The sequence below is a fragment of the Callithrix jacchus genome, chromosome 17 (genome assembly GCF_049354715.1).
Source record: "Callithrix jacchus isolate 240 chromosome 17, calJac240_pri, whole genome shotgun sequence".
Taxonomy (NCBI): Eukaryota; Metazoa; Chordata; class Mammalia; order Primates; family Cebidae; genus Callithrix; species Callithrix jacchus.
The window spans coordinates 55,485,974-55,505,949 of NC_133518.1; the positions used below are offsets into that span (position 1 = coordinate 55,485,974).

The following is a 19,976-nucleotide window of genomic DNA, read 5'->3' on the forward strand; positions in this document are numbered from 1 at the left end:
ACATATGCATGCAGGTGTCTTTTTTATTGTATTTTATTTTACTTTAAGTTCTGGGATACATGTGCTGAATGCACAGGTTTGATTGGAAGGTATACATGTACCTGTTATCTAGGTTTTAAGCCCTGCATGCATTCGGTATTTGTCCTAATACTATCCCTCCATTTATGCCCAACCCCACAACAGGCCCTGGTGTGTGATGGTCCCCTTTCTATGTCCATGTCTTCTCATTGTTCAACTCCCACGTACGAGTGAGAACATGTGGTATTTGGTTTTCTGCTCCTTTTTATTAATTTGCTGAGGATGATGGTTTCCAGCTTCATCCATGTCACTGCAAAGGACATGAACTCATCCTTTTTATGGCTGCATAGTATTCCATGGTATATATGTGCCACATTTTCTTTATCCAGTCTATCATTGGTGGGCATTTGAGTTGGTTCCAAGTCTTTGCTATTGTAAGGAGTGCTGCAATAAACATACATATAAAAACCCTAGAAGAAAACCTAGGCAATACCATTCAGGACATTGACTTCATGGGCAAAGACTTCATGACTAAAACACCAAAAGCAATTGCAACAAAAGCCAAAATTTACAAATATGATCTAATTAAACTAAAGAGCTTCTGCTCAGAAAAAGAAACTATCATCAGAGTGAACAGGCAGCCTACAGAATAGTAGAACATTTTTGAAATCTATCCATCTGACAAAAGTCTAATATCCAGAATCTAGAAGGAACTTAAATAAATTTACAAGAAAAAAAAAAACTTCAAAAAGTAGGTGAAGGATATGAACAGATACTTCTTAGAAGAAGACATTTATGTGACCAATAAACATATGAAAAAAAGCTCATCATCACTGGTTATTAGAGAAATGCAAATCAAAACCACAATTGGATACCATCTCATAACAGTTAGAGTGGCTGGTGTCTTTATAATAGAATGATTTATATTCCTTTGAGTATATACCCAGTAATGGGATTGTTGGGTTGAATAGTATTTCCGTCTTTAGGTCTTTGAGGAATCGCCACACTGTCTTCCACAATGATTGATCTCATTTACACTCCTACCAACAGTGGAAAAGCATTCCTTTTTCTCCACAATGTTTCCCACATCTGTTATTGTTTTTTTGACTATTTATTAGTAGCTGTTTTGACTGGTGTTAGGTGGTATCTCATTGTGGTTTTGATTTGCTTTCTCTAATGATCAGTGATGTTGAGCTTTTTTCATATGATTTTTGGCCACATATATGTCTTCTTTTGAAAAGTGTCTGATTCATGTCCTTTGCCCAGTTATTAATGAGGTCGTTCATTTTTTTCTTGTAAATGTGTTTAAGTTCCTCATAGATGATGGGTATTAGACCTTTCTCAGATGTATAGTTTGCAAAAATTTTCTTCCATCCCATATCTGTTTATTCTGTTGATAGTTTTGTTTGCTGTGCAGAAGTTCTTTAGTTTAATTAGATCCCATTTGTCAATTTTTGCTTTTGTTACAACTGCTTTGGTATCTTTGTCATGAAATCTTTGCTCATGCCTATGTCCTCAATGGTATTGCCTAGGTCATCTTCCAGGGTTTTTATAATTTTGGGTTTTACATTTAAGTCTTTAATCCATCTTAAGTTAATTTTCATATAGGGTGTAAGGAAGGGGTCCAGTTTTAGTCTTCTGCATATGGCTAGCCAGTTATCCCAGCACCATTTATTGAATAGGGAATCCTTTCCCCATTGCTTGTTTTTGTCAGGTATGTCAAAGACGTAGGTTTGCAGTCTTATTTCCGGGTTCTCTTTTCTGCTCCAATGGTTTGTATGTCTGTTTTTGTACCTAGTATGCTGTTTTGGTTACTGTAACCTGGTAGTATAGTTTGAAGTTGGGTAGTGTGATGCCTCCATCTTTGTTCTTTTTGCTTAGGATTGCCTTGACTATTTGGGCTTTTTTTTTTTTTGGTTACATATGATTTTTAAACAGTTTTTTCTAGTTCTGTGAAGAATCTCAATGGTAGTTTGAAGGAATGGAATTAAATCTATGAATTGCTTTGGGCAGTATAGCCATTTTAATGATATTGATTCTATCCATAAGCATGGAATGTTTCTCCATTTGTTTATGTCATCTCTATTTCTTTTTTCTCTTTTTGAAATGGAGTTTCTCTCTTGTTGCCCAGGCTAGAGTACAATGGTTGTGGAATCTTGGCTCACTGCAACTTCTGCCTCCCAAGTTCAAGTGATTCTCCCGCCTCAGTCTCCTGAGTAGCTGAGATTGCAGGCACCTGCCACCACACCCAGCTAAGTGTTTGTATTTTTAACAGAGATGAGGTTTCACCATGTTGGCCAGACTGGTCACGAACTCCTGACAGGTGATCCACCCACCTCAGCCTCCCGAAGTTTTGGGATTATAGTTTGAGCCACTGCCTCTGGCCTTGATCTCTATTTTTTTGTGCAATGGTTTGTAGTTCTCTTCAAAGAGATCTTTCACTTCTCTAGTCAGCTGTATTCCTAGATATTTTATTCTTTTTGAGGCAGTTGTAAATGGGAGTTCGTTCCCGATTTGGCTCTTGACTTGGCTGTTGTTGGTGTATAAGAATGCTAGTGATTTTTGCACATTGGTTTTGTATCATGAAACTTTGCTGCAGTTTATCAGCTCAAGGAGCTTCTCAGCAGAGAGGATGAGGTTCTCTAAATATAGGACATGCTGTCTGCAGAGATAGTTTGACTTTCTCTCCTCATATTTGGATGCCCTTTATTTCTTTCTCTTGCCTGACTGCCCTGGCCAATACTTCCAATACTGTGTTGGATAGGAGTGTTAAGAGGGGGCATCCCTGCCTTGTGCTGGTTTTCAAAGGGAATGCCTCTAGCTTTTGCTCAGTGTGATGTTGGTTGTGGGTTTGTCATATATGACTTTTATTATTTTGAGGTATGTTCCTTCAATATTTAGTTTATCGAGAGCTTTTAACATGAATGAATGTTGAATTTTGTCAAAAGCCTTTTCTGCATCTACTGAGATAATTATGTGGTTTTTTTCGTTAGGTCTGTTTATGTGATGAATCACATTTATTGATTTGCATATGTTGAGTCACCTTGCATCCTGGGAGTAAAGCCTACTTGATCGTGGTGGATAAGCTTTTTGATGTACTGCTGGATTCAGTTTGCCAGTATTTTTAGGATTTTAGCTTAGGATTTTTGCATTGCTGTTCATCAAGGATATTGGCCTGAGGTTTTCTTTTTTGTTGTATAAAACCTGCCAGGATTTTATATCAAGATGATGCTGGCCTCATGAAATAAGTTGGGGAGAAGTCCCTCCTCCTCAATTTTTGGCAATAGTTTCAGTAGGAATGGCACCAGCTCTCCTTTGTACATTTGGTAGAGTTCAGCTGTGAATCTGTCTAGTCTTGGGCTTTTTGTGGTTGGTAGGCTATTTACTGCCTCAATTTCAGAGCTCATGACTGATCTGTTCAGGGACTAAATTTCTTTCTGGTTCAATCTTGGGAGAGTATAAGAGTCCAGGAATGTATCCACTTCTTTTAGTTTATATGAATAAAGGTGTTCATAATATTCTCTGATGGTTGTTTGTATTTCTGTGGGGTCAGTGTTAATATCCCCCTTGTTGTTTCTGATTGTGTTTATTTGGATCTTCTCCTTCTTCTTCTTTATTAGTCTATCTATTGAGATAGTTACGTGGTTTTGGTCTTTAGGTCTGTTTATGTGATGAATCACATTTAGCAGTATAGTTTATTATTATTATTATTTTAAACCAGCTCCTGGATTCATTGATCTTTTTAACAGTTTTTTATGTCTCAGTCTCCTTCAGTTCAGCTCTGATTTTGGTTATTTCTTGTTTTCTGCTAGCTTTGGAATTTGCTCTTGGTTCTTTAGTTATTTTAGTTGTGATGTTAAGTTGTTAACTTGAGATCTTTCTAACTTTTTGATATGGGCATTTAGTGCCATAAGTTTCCCTCTTAACATCACCTTAGCTGTGTCCCATAGATTCTGGAATGTTGTATCTTTGTTCTCATTTGTTTCAAAGAACTTCTTGATTTCTGCCTTAATTTCATTATTCAAAAGTCATTCAGGAGCAGGTTATTCAATTTCCATGTAATTGAATAATTTTTAGTGAGTTTCTTAGTCTTGATTTCTCATTTAATTCTGCTGTGGTCCAAGAGACTGTTACAATTTCAGTTATTTTGCATTTGCTGAGGAGCATTTTACTTCAATTATGTGATTGATTTTAGAGTGTGTGCTACGTGGTAATTAGAAGAATGTATATTCTGTTCTTTTTGGGTGGAGAGTTCTGTAGACATCTGTCAGGTCCATTTGATTCAGTGCTGAGTTCAGGTCCTGCATATCTTTGTTAATTTTCTGTCTTGATGATCTATGTCAGTGGGGTGTTAAAATCTCCCGCTATTATTGTGTGGAAATCTAACACTCTTTGAAAGTCTTTGAGAACTTGCTTTATAAATCTAGGTGTTCTTGTGTTGGGTGCATATATATTTAGGCCAGTCAGGTCTTCTTGTTAAATTGAATCCTTTACCATTATGTAATGCCCTTGTCTCCTTTGATCTTTGTTGGTTTACATTTGTTTTGTCAAAAACTAGGATTGCGACCCTTGTTTTTTTTTTTTTCCTGTTTTCCATTTGCTTGGTAGATTTTTCTCCTCATTTTGAACCTATGTGTTTCATTGCATGTGAGATGGATCTCTTGAAGACAGCATATCAGAGGATCTTGGTTCTTTATCCAGTTTGTCACTCTGTGCCTTTTAATTGGGGTAGTTAGCTCATTCACGTTTTACGTTAATATTGATATGTGTGGATTTAATCCTGTTATCATGATGCTGTCTGGTTATTTTGCACACTTGTTTATGTGGTTGCTTTGTAGTGTCACTAGTCTGTGTACTTCAGTGTGTTTTTGTAATGGCTGCTAAAAGTCTTTCCTCTTCATAGTTAGTGTTTCCTTCGGAAGCTCTTATAAGGCAAGTCTAGTGGTAACAAAGTCCCTCAGCATTTGCTTGTCTGAAAAAGATCTTATTTCTTCTTTGCTATGAAGCTCAGTTTGGCCAGATATGAAATTCCAGGTTGGAAGTTATTTTAAGAATGTTGACTATTGGTTGCTGATCTCTTCTGGCTTGTAGTGTTTTAGCCAAGAGGTCTGTTGTTAGTCTGATGGGCTTTGTCTTGCAGGTGTCCTGGCCTTTCTCTCCAGCTTCTTTTAATATTTTTTCTTTCATTTCAACCTTGGAGAATCTGATGATATGAGTCTTGGAGATAATCTTCTCATGAAGTACCTTACTGGGTTCTCTAGATTTCCGGAATTTGCATGTTGCCCTCTCTAGTGAGGATGGGGAAGTTCTCATGGATGATATTCTGAAATATGTTTTCCAAGTTGGTTCCATTCTTCCCATCTCTTTCGGGTATACCAATAAGTTGTAGATTTGGTCTATTTACATAATCCCATATTTCTCAGAGGTTTTGTTCATTCTTTTTCATTATTTTTTCTCTACTCTTGTCTGGCTGTCCTATTTCAGAAGGCTAGTCTTCATGCTCTGAGATTCTTGCCTCCACTTGGTCTATTCTGCCATTAATACTTGCATTATGAAATTCTTGTAGTGTGTTTTTCAGGTCTATCAGGTCAGTTACATTCTTCTCCATACTAGCTATTTTGTTTGTCAGCTCCTGCAATGTTTTATCATAATTTTTAGCTTCCTTGCATCGGGTTTCAATATACTCCTGTAGCTCAATGACTTATAACTATTTACATTCTGAATTCTACTTCTATCATTTCAGCCATCTCAGCCTCAGCCCAATTCCAAACCCTTGCTGAAGAGATGATGAGATCATTTGGAGGAAAGAAGGCACTCTGGCTTTTTCAGTTTTCGGCATTCTTGTGCTGATTCTTTCTCATCTGTGAGGGCTTATGTACCTTTAATCTTTGAGGTTGCTGACCTGTGGATGGGTCTTTTCTTCTTTTACCCTATCTGATGACTTTGAGGGTTTGATTGTGGTGTATGGTGTATTCAGCCAACTGGCTTAATTTCTGGAAGTTTTAGGGGGCCTTTGCTCAGCCCCTAACTCCTGGACTGTGTTCTAACTCTGAGGGACTTGTGTTGGGTCCCAACTTTGTTTTCTGGCTCCTCAAGGTTTGGAATCCACTCTGCTTGGGGGTGGGCTGAGGTGCAGCAGCTTTAGCAGAGTGCTAGTGGATATGGGGGTGCCTGTCTCCCTGGAGGCATTTACCACAGTGGAGGAGGCAAGGCAGCTGTGGGCCATGTGTGCTGTTGCACTGGAGGTATTGTTGGCTTGGGGCAGGGTACTGGCTGGCACAGGTCTGGGTGCCTTCTCTGTGCCCTGCAAACAGGAGGGATAGCTCAGGGTGTGGGAGGATCCTCTGTTCTCTACACAATGTTAGCACAAGGACAGGGTACTGGCAGTGGTGGGGCTTGCTGGCTTGGTACCCACCAAGGCTGTCTACAGTGGTGGTCAGGGGAGGGTTGGGGGTGCTGCACACCTGTATGCTGGTGAGGTAACTAAAGCAAAACCTGCCCATGCAGACATGCACTAACAAAGTGATGTGGGGAGTAACCATGGGCTCAGGGGAAGTTCCAGTATGGGGAGAGAGAACATGTGGACTGTGCATGGCCATAGGGGCCACCTTGCTGGTGCTCCGTAGCAAGCTCTCCATGGTCCGCCAGCACAGAAACTATGTTTTTGGCCCCCAGGGCACCCAAGACTTCCCTGTAAGCATGCGTGGTCAGGCTGGGGCCCTGGGAGTGGCCAACAGACCAAGGAGTGCTCAGGTCAGATCAGCTCCATCTGATGTGTAAGACCATTCTGCAGAGATCAGGTCCAATAGTTCCCCTAGGGATAAAGTCTCTTATGGGAGCAATTTGAGCCTAGAGGGATGGCCGTTCCTGGCCATGCTCTACTACAAACACTCCCACAGCAAACCACCTGGGCTCCACATCAGCTGGCTGGCTGCCCCACCACTTTGCATATCTTCTGGGATAAGAGAGATGTGGGTCAGCAATAGCTCAGTGCAATCAGCACAGGATGGAAGATCTGTGTCATGGACCCAAGCCAGGGGTTACCTGTCTGATGATGAGCAGTGGGGTTGTGTGGGACCCAGGGGAGCTGAACCCACAGACATCACTTTGTTGGTGCACATCACTTTGCACATCACTTTGTTGGTGCATGTCTGCATGGGCAGGTTTTGGACATGTGGATAATGCACTTTAGGGTCTTTGCTTCTTTGTTAGTCCAAGGGTAGCAAGAACAGTTCCACCACAGAGGCAATGTCAGAGAAGCTTTCAGTTGTCCTTAGAAGCTCTGTTTGGAGAGTTTCTGAGTTGCTACTGGCTTGATAGCTCTGGTGGAGAGTGGCTAGAGGCCCAGGCCTGGAGGACCTACCTCTTGAAGAGATACGTGAACAGGGACCCACATAACAGTCTGGCTGCTTTTCTGTAGGGCTGCTGTAGTATGCAGGGAGTCCTCTCCAGCCCCTAGTCCCCCCAGATTTTCCAGTACCTGGAGGTATCACCAGTGAAGGCTGTGAAACAGCAAAGATGGCAGCCTGTTCCTCTCTCTGGTTGCTCCATCTTAGGAGGTTCAGATCTGATGCCGTCCTGAACGCATCTGTAGAAGAAGGTGGCTGGAGACCCCAGTTGGGAAGTCTCACCCATTGAGGAGAAATGGGGTTGGGGATCTGCTTAAAAAAGAAGTCTGACCACATTTTCATAGAGCTGCTGTGCTGTGCTGGGTACCACTTCCACCTCTGGTTGGCTTGGACTCTCCAAAGCCCGAAGGCTGGAATGGCTAAGTCACCCAAACAGCAAAGGTGGCAGCTTGCCCCTCTCCCTCTGGGAGCTTCATCCCAGGGGTTTTTCAGAACTCCGTTGGCTGGAGAACACTGGAGGGGTGACTAGAGACCCCAAGTTGGGAGACCCTGTCTAGAGAGGAGGAATAGGATCAGGGACCCACTTTAAAAGCAGTCTGGCCATGTTTTCATAGAGTAGCTGTGCTGTGCTGGAGGAATCCCTTCTGCCTCTGGACAGCTTGGACTCTCCAAGGCTGGAATGGCTGAGTCACCCAAACAGAAAGATGGCAGCCCACCCCTCCCCCCAGGAGCTCCTTCTTAGGGAGGTGCAATACCACTACTGGTGACTGGCTGGAATTCCAAGCTAGTGGGACTTATCCTGCAGGGTGCGGTGGAAGTAGGGCCTGCAGATTGTTGCTGCTCTGCCCCCTGGATTCAAGCTATTTCCTAGGGGTGCAGAGGTCTAACGTCCTGCTTTGCCACAGTTGCAGCTGCTTTTGCCAGGAAGCCCAGAAAGCCCAAGTATCTAAGGTTCCCGGGTCTCCATGAATGCCTGAGTGTCTGCACCGCTGAGATTCCATGTAGCTCCATGTGTCAGACTAAAGGCTCTGGTGGAGGGGGTTCACAAGGGGATCTCCTGACCTGAGGGTTGCAAAGATCCATGGGAGAAGCATGGATTCCCCGAGGATGTACATTCAGTCACTGCTTCCCTGGGTTGGGGAAGTTCACTTGGCTTCATGTCGCTCCCTGGTGGGCCATCATCCTTTCTCGTTTTTCTCCATGGCCCTGAATGGCATGGGAACTGCAGATGGTTCCCTATGCATCCAAGAAGTTCCTGGAAGTCACCAAAAGGGCTGGGTTCAAAGGATCCCACAGTCAGAAATGAGGGGCTCAGACAATAAATATGTCTCTAGAGATATTAGTGTGGAAGGATAATGGCTGAGACCAGATGCCTGCTTCCACCAGTATCCTGACCCAGTGAAGCCCACCTTCCTCCAATTCCCCGACATGAGAGGAGACCTACCCAAACTGATGAAATTAAGTTTCCACTGCCTGGCAAAATAAGGCCTCAATTAAAAATTAAGTGAATTGTAGAGAATACGGAGAAACTGTCTCGCACGTTTTGGTTTGTAAATGGAAATATAATTATAATACAGATCTGTCTATACCTACATGCCAGATACAGAGGTCCATTTCTCTGTATGTTGTATGCTCTGATCTATATGGTATACATAATTAATTTTTCTTTGTCTAGTTGAATGGTAAGTGCCATTCAAGTAGGTATATCTGTAAAGGAACGTTTTGGCTAAAATACAAGAAAACATGGGCTGGGTGTGGTGGCTAATGCCTATAATCCCAGAACTTTGGGAAGCCGAGGTGGGCTGATTGCTTGAGTCCAGAAGTTTGAGACCAGCCTGTACCACATGGGGAAAAGCCATCTCTACAAAAAACACAAAAATTAGCTGGGTGTGGTGGTGCATGCCTGTGGTCCCAGCTACTGGGGAGGCTGCGGCAGGAGAATTACTTAGGCCCAGGAGATGGAGGCTGCAGTGAGCCAAGATCATGCCACTGCATTCCAGCCAGGGCGATAGAGTGAGACCCCACCTAAAACACAAACAAAAAACCATAAAAAATGTGACCCCAGAAACGTAAAGATCTTGAGGTCTTTATTTTTCACATGGCAGTAGGTTTGGCAGTGGGCAGTTGCTGACTGCTCAGTGATGTCAGGGACAGAGTCTTGATTGTTTTCTTCACGTCTCAGTTATTTCCTCTTGTGGTTGCTCCAATGCTCCATCCATCATACCTGCATTCAAGGCAAAGAGAGAAAGGGCTGGCTAAAGCTGTACCTGTTTCCCCTTATGAGGAAAGTCACAGCTTTCCCAGGAGTCTCCCAGCAGACTTTTCTTTATGTCTCATTGGCAAGTACTCAGCACCCTGCACACCTCAAGAGGTAATTGAGATTAAGGTGAAAAATGAATATAGTTAAAAGTGCCCTGAATAGTCCCTTCGGATTTTGTTGTGTTGGAGGCTAGACTGCTGGAAGCCACACTTCTTTTAGAAGCCTACATTGTCATTTCTACCACAACATTGGAAGAGATCTTTCTTTCAGCAGGTGAAATAGCTAGTATTAGGGGTTGTAGCATTTAAATGGTAGGATCTTTAAACAAAGGGATCACATTTAATTCAGGAAGATACTGTTAACTCTGAGAGAAACATGGAACCCCCATCCCAAGCTCATTAAATAAACCTGGTGGGTAGAAATGGCTTCAGTATTTGCACAGTTGTCCATGTGCTATGAAGCATGTGATGTAGAGGAGTGGTTAAGAGTCTGTCCACTGGAGTCCAACACGATGGTTCATGCCTGTAATCCCAGCATTTTGGGAGGCCGAGGCAGGTGGATCACGAGGTCCGGGGATCGAGTCCATCCTGGCCAACATGGTGAAGCCTTGTCTCTACTGAAAATACAAAAAATTACCTAGGCATGGTGGTACATGCCTGTAATCCCAGTTACTCAGGAGACTGAGGCAGGAGAATCACTTGAACCAGATAGTCGGAGGTGGCAGTGAGCCAAGATTGTGCCACTGCACTCCAGCCTGGAGACAGAGCGAGACTCCATCTCAAAAAACAAAAACAAAAACAAAAAACAAAGAGTCTGTCCACTGGAAACAGATTCCTGGATTTGAAAGCCTGCTCCATCACTGACTAGCTTGTGCTGTGACCTTAGGTAACTTACTGAACCTCTCTGTGGCTCAGTGTCCCATCTGTGAGATGAGCATAATAATGCAACCAACCTCATAGAGGTTATTGTGAAAAATACATGCGTTAATAAAGGTAAAGCCCATGTGTCTGAGTCATGCTAAATGCTATAGAACATTTAGGTATTATTAATATTGTTCTTGTTATTCCACAGTTGCATATACTCCTGTTCAGTATGCACAAGATGCTACTCTAGAGTGAATTCATAAATCAGCTATAACATTTAAAAAGTATTTTACCCACTACCTGATTAATATTCAACCAACAGGTGTTATTAACACTGCCACTTTAGTATCTTTGAACCATAATGATCACGTCTCATGTGAAGGAATGCAGAAACGCACCACAGGTGGGGAGGAAGTACTGGATATTTAAAGGAAAATGAAATTCAATCCTTAATAATGGAAATATTAATCACAAGTGGATCTGTGTAAATATTAAGCTGAAATAGTTGGACTACAAGTTTTACAAGTGAGTTCTCTGAGGCTTTCATAGGTGTCTTTAAACAAATTTGGGAAATCTAGAGGTCAAGTTAAATCAATTTCTGCTGTCTTGTTTTTCTCCTGCTGCATTTATAAGAACCTTGAAGTTAATTTGCTTTGTAAATCTCTCTGAAAGTGTATATAGAATGAAGTACTATACAAACTTGTTTGATGACAGAATCTTTTTTTTCAATTGCTGTGAGCCTCCTGCAGGTCTCCTGTTCTGTCAAGTGCTAGATGCCTCTGAGGTCCCCCATTCATTCAATTCTAAAATCTCCTCTATAACTAATGAAGGTCAGCAGGTGGAGGGTGCTTCTAATATATATAGTTCAAAAAGTCCTGAATGGTGCTTTGTAAATATCCATGCTGGGGCTGGAGCTGTTGTTTTTATATTTGCCTGCACCTTGCCATCACCTAAGGAGATTTAAAAAGTACTGATGCTCAGGTTGCATCCTCAGAGATTCTGATTTAATTGTTCTGAGTGCCACCTGAGCATTTGATTTTCAATATGATTTCTAATGTGCAGCCAGAGTTGAGAATGGGCTAAAGAATCTTTGGCTGGGACAGGTGATAACCAGGATCAGAAATGCAAAGGACCACAGAATTTGGGAGGGGAAATAAGAGGGAAAGACAGAAAGAGGAGACGTGAGGTGAGGATGATGATTAAAACCTAACCATGGTGTGGGAGTAAGCTGTGTGAGAGAAGAGATGAGGCTGACTGAGGAGATGGAGGATCATGTGTGGCAGACATGAAGAATTGATCATGGTGCAATTTTATGATGAGGCTGGACACAGCCTCAGCATGCTTCTCAGCGCAGAGCACCAAACAGCTATTGCCAAGTGATCACAGTTAGGACTCAGCTCCCATCCCCGTCCTAGGCTGTATGTATGCTCAGAGTGGTGTGGGTGGCAGGACTGTGGTAGGCAACAAGGTACCATTTATTTATTTATTCAACCATCCCAATATGAAAAAGATAAAACCTACACCTTCCACTGTAATAGACATTTGGGAATGCAACAGTGAGTAAAACAAGCATGGTCCCTACACATTAAATAAACCACTAATCAAACATAAATAAACATAAAAATACAAATTGTAGTGAATGCTACTGAGAGTTTAGGAAGTTAATAATTAACATGTTCCACTTCCCCTTATCTTAACTTAGAAACAGCAGAGACAGGCATAGGAGTCAAGGAGATGGAGGTAAAAATATCAGCTTCATTACTAATAATAAGACTATGGGGCCAGGCTCAGTGGCTCAGGCCTATAATCCCAGCACTTTGGGACCCCATCTCTACTAAACCCCATCTCTACTAAAAATACAAAAATTAGCTGGGTGTGGTGGCAGATGCTTATAATCTCAGCTACTCTGGAGGCTGAGGCAGGAGAGACACTTGAAGCTGGGAAGTGGAGGTTGCAGTGAGCCAATATCGTGCCATTGCACTCCAGCCTGGGAAAGAGTGAAATTCCATCTTGAGAAAAAAAAAAAAAGAATATGGCTTAGGCCTGATCAACTGGGCTTGTTAATGTGCCACTGCTGAATTGTGCTTATCACCCCTTTCTGCACAATCCTAGGACACAGAAACTGATCTGTCCCTTCAGTCTATTTCGCAGGTGTAGAAGAGTCCCAACCAGCAATTTCTTCAAGTGGGGAGGGCTAGGCCACACATGGCCAGTTCCTTTCCCCAAACCCACCAATAAGAGAAGTGGTTTCTCCTCTGCTAGGGGCAAGGCCAGAGGGGCGGAGTGTTATACCAGTGGAGGGCCCCCTATGTGGAAACACAGGGAAACGGGAATATGTGATCCACTCTCCTCCACAAGGGCTATACCAGGAAAGTAAAGGGCACAATGAGGGATTATAGAAAAGTACTTTTGAGGATCTAGATGTAGGAAGGCTGCTTTGAGTAAGACACATAAAATGAGCCCTAAGCAATTTGGCTCCAGAATCCAACTCATTTGGGGAGACTAGATCATGCAGTGTTTGATGTTAAGAAGTTGAGTTTTTTCCTAAGAGCAATGGCACAATTTTGAAGAATTTAAGCAGGGGAGTGAAGTAATCAGCTTTGCATTTTCAAACAGCTATTGAGCTTGTATAGAGGAAGAATTGCCAGAATTAGAAAAAAATATGTATATAATATATACTTAAATTTATATATTATTATATATAAATCTATAATAAAAATATATTTATAAATATATATAATAAAATACTGGACACTCAGTTAAACTTGAATTTAAGATAAATATTAAGGTTTCATATATATATATATATATAAAACCTGTCCATTGTTTACCTTAAATTCAAGTTTAACTGAGTGTCCAGTATTTTATTTGGCAACCCTAGAGGAGAAGAAACAGAAAAACCAACTAAGATATTGTCACAGATATTGGTGATAGAGAAGATGGCTTGCAGTGAGTTCCCGTTCTATTAGGAAGTAGACTTTTGGAGATGGATTGATGTGGTAGGTGAGAGAGAAAACCTGGGGTCAAGGGCCATGCACTAAATGAAAATGAAATTAGTTTTAACACTTCATTCTGCTGCTCTCCTCTTATAAAGTCATGCACCCTATGTAGCTATGCTCATGACAGCAGCTGTTTATTAGCTGATACCTATATAATGCAGTATTAAAACTAATACCAAGGGAAAGGGCCTTGTGTGCTGCCAAAAAAAAAAAAGTAGCAAATAAACCATAGTCGTGGAATTGCTGTGCCTAATACAACATGGTTCGTGACTGAGAAAATTATCAAAGACCTTTGGAATCAGAAGACAATGTAAACTAGTACACAAATGGGAGGAATGCAGTTCTGGTCTTCTCACTGTGTCCCTTAACTTTTTGATTACATAAATTTTATTAGGCTGGGCGCGGTGGCTCACGCCTGTAATCCCAGCACTTTGGGAGGCCGAGGCGGGTGGATCACGAGGTCAAGAGATCGAGACCGTCCTGGTCAACATGGTGAAACCCTGTCTCTACTAAAAATACAAAAAATTAGCTGGGATTACAGGCCGAAGCTACTGTGCCCAGCTTCTTGCTATTTTCAGCCTGCCACTGAATTTTCTGAATCTGTAAGCTAGGCCACCTCTAGCATATGGTTTCAAGTCTCCAGTCCTGGAGCAAATTATATTGTGAGTATTTTCTTACCTTCTCCTTTTCTACCTCCCAAACATACACATTAAGGGCAGCCTTGAGAAGGTGATGTCACAAAAGGTGTGAGTGTGTGAGGAAGAAAGGAGCTTGGTTGCTAGGAAACCGGGGAGCCAGTACAGCCAAACAGCCACTAGGTGCTTAGGGATTGTGTGGGTTGTGCTGACTGCATGTATGTGAGTACCTGGGGCCTTTCTCTTATAGTGCCAGCTAGAAATCTGCCACATCAAGTCCTCTAGTCTGACATCAGATGTAAAAAGATGCTGCATAATGTAATGACTAGTGAGGCTTTCCATTGTGGTGGTCCCCCCTTGTTCACAGGGAATACATTTCAACACTCCCTATGGATGCCTGTAACCAAAGGTAGTATCGAATTTAATATATATATATTTTTTTCTGTACATATATGTCTATGATACAGTTTAATTTATAAATTAGGCATGGTAAGAGGTTAACAACAATAACTAGTAATAAAATAGAACAATTAAAACAAAATACTATAATAAAAGTTATGTGAATGTGCTTTCTCTCTCTTTCAAAATATCTTACTGCAGTGTACTCATCTGTTTTCAGACTGCTATTGAACATGGGTAACTGGAACCACAGAAAGCAAAACCACACAAATAAGAGGGGACTACTATATGAAAGATGGAACCCAACTCCAGAAAAGAGAATTTGTTATATATAGTAACCGGAAAGTCTAGGGGTGGACACTGCTTCAGATAGCACTGGATTCAGTAACGTGAATGTCATTGACTCATTCTTTGTCATATCTATTTTTCTCTGTGCAGTAGTCTCATTCTTACCTATTTTATTTCATTGTTTTATGATCGGGATCCCAATAGGCATTAAGGAAGTGATAGTCTGCTACAGAGCTCTGGGCTCCTATGTTTCCAGGAACCATCTCCAAGTAAAGAAAGAGCTTTTCTTTCCTTAGATGTGTATGTTAAATCCCAGAGAAGGGATCTGATTACTCCAGTTGGGTCACAGGCTCTCCTATTGCACTAATTGCTATGGCCAGAGTAGCAGGGTACTCTGATTTGCAGCCCCATTAAGAACTGCATGGAATAGGGGAGGCAATTCTCTGAAGGAAAATCGGATGTGTTAGAATAAGATGAAAGGATAAACTGGACAGGTCAAAACAGCAGATATCCACGGAAGTACTTGAAAAGACATCTACAAGGTTTGCTCTTTTATTCATGTGTAACTTTAATCAAAATTACATATGAAGGATGCCCACTGATGCACTGTTTTTAATAAAAAAAAACGGAAACAATCCCAGTGTGCATTCATAGAGAGCAGTCGATTATTTTAAATTCATAAAGTATAAGGCTAAATATCAATTTAAAAATTAGATTTGTATTTACTGACACAAATGTGGCCTGGATATACATTAAGGGGAAAAAACAAGTTGTAAAGCAGTGTTTAAATTTTTTGTAAAAGTGTTATTTCTCTGAATATTGCCCCAAATTGTTAAGAGTGGCTTTCTGGTAGGAAGTTGCTATTGGATTCCCTTTTGGTGGGTTGTAAACTCCTAAAATGTTAATGAGCAAATATTAATTTTGTAGTTAAACCAATATAGATTAAATTTTTAAAATTCATTATAAATATTTAAATATAATAGTATGAATATGATCTCCCATTTTCTAGGTTGTTTTTCACTTTCTTGATAGTGTCTACATTTTGTTTATCTCTTGATCAGTTGATAGACATTTGGGTTCTTTTCATCTTTTGCCTATTGTGAATACTGCTTGTGTGAACATTGGTATACAAAGAGAATAAAATACCTAAGAATATAACTGACAAGGGACATGAAGGACCTCTTCAAGGAGAACTACAAATCACTGCTCAAGGAAATAAGAGAGGACACAAACAAATGGAAAAACATTCCATGCTCATGGATAGGAGAAATTTATATCATGAAAATGGCCATACTGCCCAAAGTAATTTATAGATTCAATGCTATTCATATCAAGCTACCACTGACTTTCCTTGCAGAATTAGAAAAAACGACTTTAAATGTCATATGGGACCAAAAAAGAGCCCATATAGCTAAGACAGCCCTAAGCAAAAAGAACAAAACTGAAGGCATCAGGCTACCTGACTTTAAACTATACTACAAGGCTACCATAACAAAAAAAGCATGATACTGGTACCAAGACAGATGTATAGACCAATGGAACAGAATACCACACATCTAGAACCATCTGATCGTCAACAAGCCTGCCAAAAACAAGCAACAGAGGAAAAGATTCTTTTTGTAATAAACAGTGTTTGGAAAACTGGCTAGCCATATGCAGAAAATAGAAATGGAACTCCTTCCTTACACCTTATACAGAAATTAACTCAAGATGGATTAAAGACGTAAATATAATACCTAAAACATAAAAATCCTAGAAGAAAACCTAGGCAATACCATTCAGGACATAGGCATGGGCAAGGACTTCAGGACTAAAACACCAAAAGCAATTGCAATAAAAGCCAGTATTGATAAATGGGACCTAATTAAACTAAAGATCTTCTGCTCCAGCAAAAGAGACTATAACCAGAGTGAACAGGCAGCCTAAAGAATGGGAGAAAATGTTTGCAGTCTATCCACCTGATAAAGGTCTAATATTCAGAATCTACAAGGAACTTAAACAAATTTACAAGAAAGAAAGCAACCCCACTGAAAAGTGGGTAAAGGATATGAACAGACGCTTCTCAAAAGAGGACATTTATGTGGCCAATAAACATACAACAAAAAGCTCATCATCACTGATGATTAGAGAAATGCAAATCAAAACAACAGTGAAATACCATTTCACACAAGTTAGAATGGTGATCATTAAAAAGCAAGAGATGCTGGCAAGGATGTGGAGAAATAGGAATGCTTTTACACCATTGGTGGGAGTGAAAATTAGTTCAACCACTGTGGAAGTCAGTGTGGTGATTCCTCAAGGATCTAGAATCAGAAATACCATTTGACCTGCAATCCCATTACTGGGCAAATACACACAAAGAATTATAAATCATTCTACTACAAAGACACATAACACATGTATTTTTATTGCAGCACTATTTATAATAGCAAAGACTTGGAACCAACCCAAATGCCCATGAATGATGGACTGGATAAAGAAAATGTGGTACATATACACCGTAGAATACAATGCAGCCATAAGAAAAGATGAATTCATGTCCTTCTCAGGGACATGGATGAAGCTGGAAACATCATTCTCAGCAAACTGACACAGGAACAGAAAACCAAACGTCGCATGTTCTCACTCATAAGTGGGTGTTGAGCAATAAGAACACACGAACACAGGGAGGGGAACATCACACACCAGGGCCTGTTGGGTGGTGGGGAGCAAGGCAAGGGATAGCATTAGGACAAATGTATGTGGGGCTTAAAACCTAGAAGATGGGTTGATGAGTACAGCAAACCATCATGGCACATGTACACCTATGTAACAAACCTGCACATTCTACACATGTATCCCAGAATTTAAAGTAAAATAAAAAAAAAAAAGAAATGGAATTTCTGGATTATATGGTAATTCAATCTTTTATTTTTTGAGGAACTAGCACTTTTTCCATAGTCACTGCACAATAGTTTTACATTCCCACCAGCAATGCACAAGGGCCCCAGTTTCTCCACATTCTTGTCAACACTTATTTTCTGTTTTTTTAAATGATAGCCATCCTGGTGGAAGTAAAGTGGTATTTTATTGTGGTTTCAATTTGCACTTCCCTGAGGAGTAGTGATGTTGAGTACCTTTTTGTGTGCTTTACTGACCATTTATATAATTTCTTTGGATAAATATCTATTCACATTTTTGAGAGGAACAACATTTTAACTCAGGCTTACTCTTAAGCTCTATAACTTTTCACACCAGCACCCTGTATGTTAATTTTAAGACAAACATAGGTTGCCTTTTAGAAAATTTTGGTATGATAAATAAGTTTCTCTAGGCTCTGCATTCTTATTATCATCTTATTCTATGCTAGGAACAAATGGAACAAGAAATTGCGCTCACACAAGGACCCAAGTGCAGTGGAAACTTTATGGGGCTGATTGTTCTTCAGTTCAGGGAGTTCTTCGAGACCAGGCCCAACTACAACCATTCTCGGCTTCCTGGATGCCTAGCTCCCCTGAAATTCTCATACGGTTGACCTTGAAACTTACCTCCTACCTTATGTTTGACCCATTAAGATTTATTAATCTGACTCTAGGTATTTTCCTCACTTTCACAGAGGCAGAAATTCATCAGATCTGATTAGTGGGAAGTATTCTTGGACTCTAAATATCATACTGCAGCCAGGAGTTTTGAACTCCTGTGTCCAGCACGGGACCCTGGAAGGCTGCTTGCACACATAAAGTATGATTCAAATGGTTGGAGTGGTGGGTGGTGGATGGGATGGATTACTTAGACAGGGCGGCTGTAGACTTTACCATGAGATGGCACCCAGAGATTGCTTTGTTTTGATTTTTCACAAACATTTGTGGAAAAAAAAATTGTAATTTTTATGCTCCTTTTCTGTAATTCATATCATGTACTTTGGGCAGATTTTGGGGGCTTCTAACAATTGTAATATTCTTTTTCTTTGAATGATTAGGTCTTTGAGGATGGCAGATGGCCAACATAGAAGACACTTGTCTCTTCTTGGGTCCTTTGCTTTGACACAATGATTATGCTTCAACCCCACTGTGGCCTCTTACTCATTTGGGGAGAAAAATTGAGCAGAAATGTCACTTCGACTTGGACTAGTCAACTACCCAGCATTTGTGGCTCAGTGTTCTTTCTCTTGCCATATCTGTTCTTATTACAGCATTAAGCTCAAATATGAAAGATATTTCCAAAGCATCTCCAAATTTCCTTTAATAAATTACTCAAGGGCCAGGCACGGTGGCTCAAGCCTGTAATCCCAGCACTTTGGGAGGCCAAGGCGGGTGGATCACCAGGTCAAGAGATCGAGACCATCCTGGTCAACGTGGTGAAACCCCGTCTCTATTAAAAATACAAAAAATTAGCTGGGCATGGTGGCATATGCTTGTAATCCCAGCTGCTCAGGAGGCTGAGGCAGGAGAATTGCCTGAACCCAGGAGTCGGAGGTTGCGGTGAGCCGAGATCGCGCCATTGCACTCCAGCCTGGGTAACAAGAGCAAAACTCCGTCTCAAAAAAAAAAAAAAAAAAACCAACAATAAATTACTCAATTTTTTAAGTGCTTCTTCAATGTTGTGTTATTTTTAGCAAATATATCCTCTTGGGTTTTTTTATGCATGTTAACAATATGCTTTGAAAAGAAAGATAAAAATTCCTTGCTTAATAAGCATTACATTTGTATTTCCAAGATTGCCTCTTGGAAGAATTTTTACCCATATTTGCAATTTTCTTCAATAATAGGGAAACAGTACTTGAACTCCTCAGCTCATCTCAATGTGGGTACACTTTATAAAAAAAGATGTATGGTGCCCAGCATAAGCTATTGGATGTTTCCTTTTTCACTTTGTGAAAACCTGTATGGCAGTCATTGAGCTTTTCCAAATAATAGCTCCAGCTAGGGTCCCTACCTGCAGAGCCAGCGTCAATGCCGACATGAGGAAAAGCCAGCCTTCATGTGATTCCGCCCCCAGCCTTCAGGCCATCCAGGTGATGACAAGAGGCAGAATTGAGGTGTTTCCACTGAGCCTAGCCTTAACTGTAGATTTATGAGCTAAACAGTGATCGTTGTTGTTATAAGCCACGAAGTTCTGGATACTTTGCTACACAACAATAAACAACCAATGAAATGACACGTACGACTTCTGCTCCCTGTCCATTG

General features: G+C 40.8%; 2 long non-coding RNA genes across 3 annotated transcripts; one reads left to right on the top strand and one right to left on the bottom strand.

The window, feature by feature from the left end:
• Positions 1-9,439: 9,439 nt before the first annotated feature.
• On the bottom strand, positions 9,440-14,228 carry LOC118148850 (uncharacterized). Its single transcript, XR_004735869.3, has 3 exons — positions 14,168-14,228; positions 10,036-10,243; positions 9,440-9,591 (listed from the first exon to the last, which is right to left on the bottom strand). It is a non-coding gene; the product is annotated as an uncharacterized LOC118148850 (long non-coding RNA).
• An 85-nt stretch (positions 14,229-14,313) lies between these two features.
• Positions 14,314-19,393, top strand: LOC118148849 (uncharacterized). 2 transcript variants are annotated; one of them, XR_004735867.3, is made up of 4 exons: positions 14,314-14,533; positions 14,744-14,912; positions 18,407-18,531; positions 18,770-19,393. It is a non-coding gene; the product is annotated as an uncharacterized LOC118148849 (long non-coding RNA). The 2 variants fall into 2 exon arrangements; XR_004735868.3 differs by lacking the exon at positions 14,744-14,912 and having other exon boundaries at positions 18,770-19,388.
• Positions 19,394-19,976: the final 583 nt, after the last annotated feature.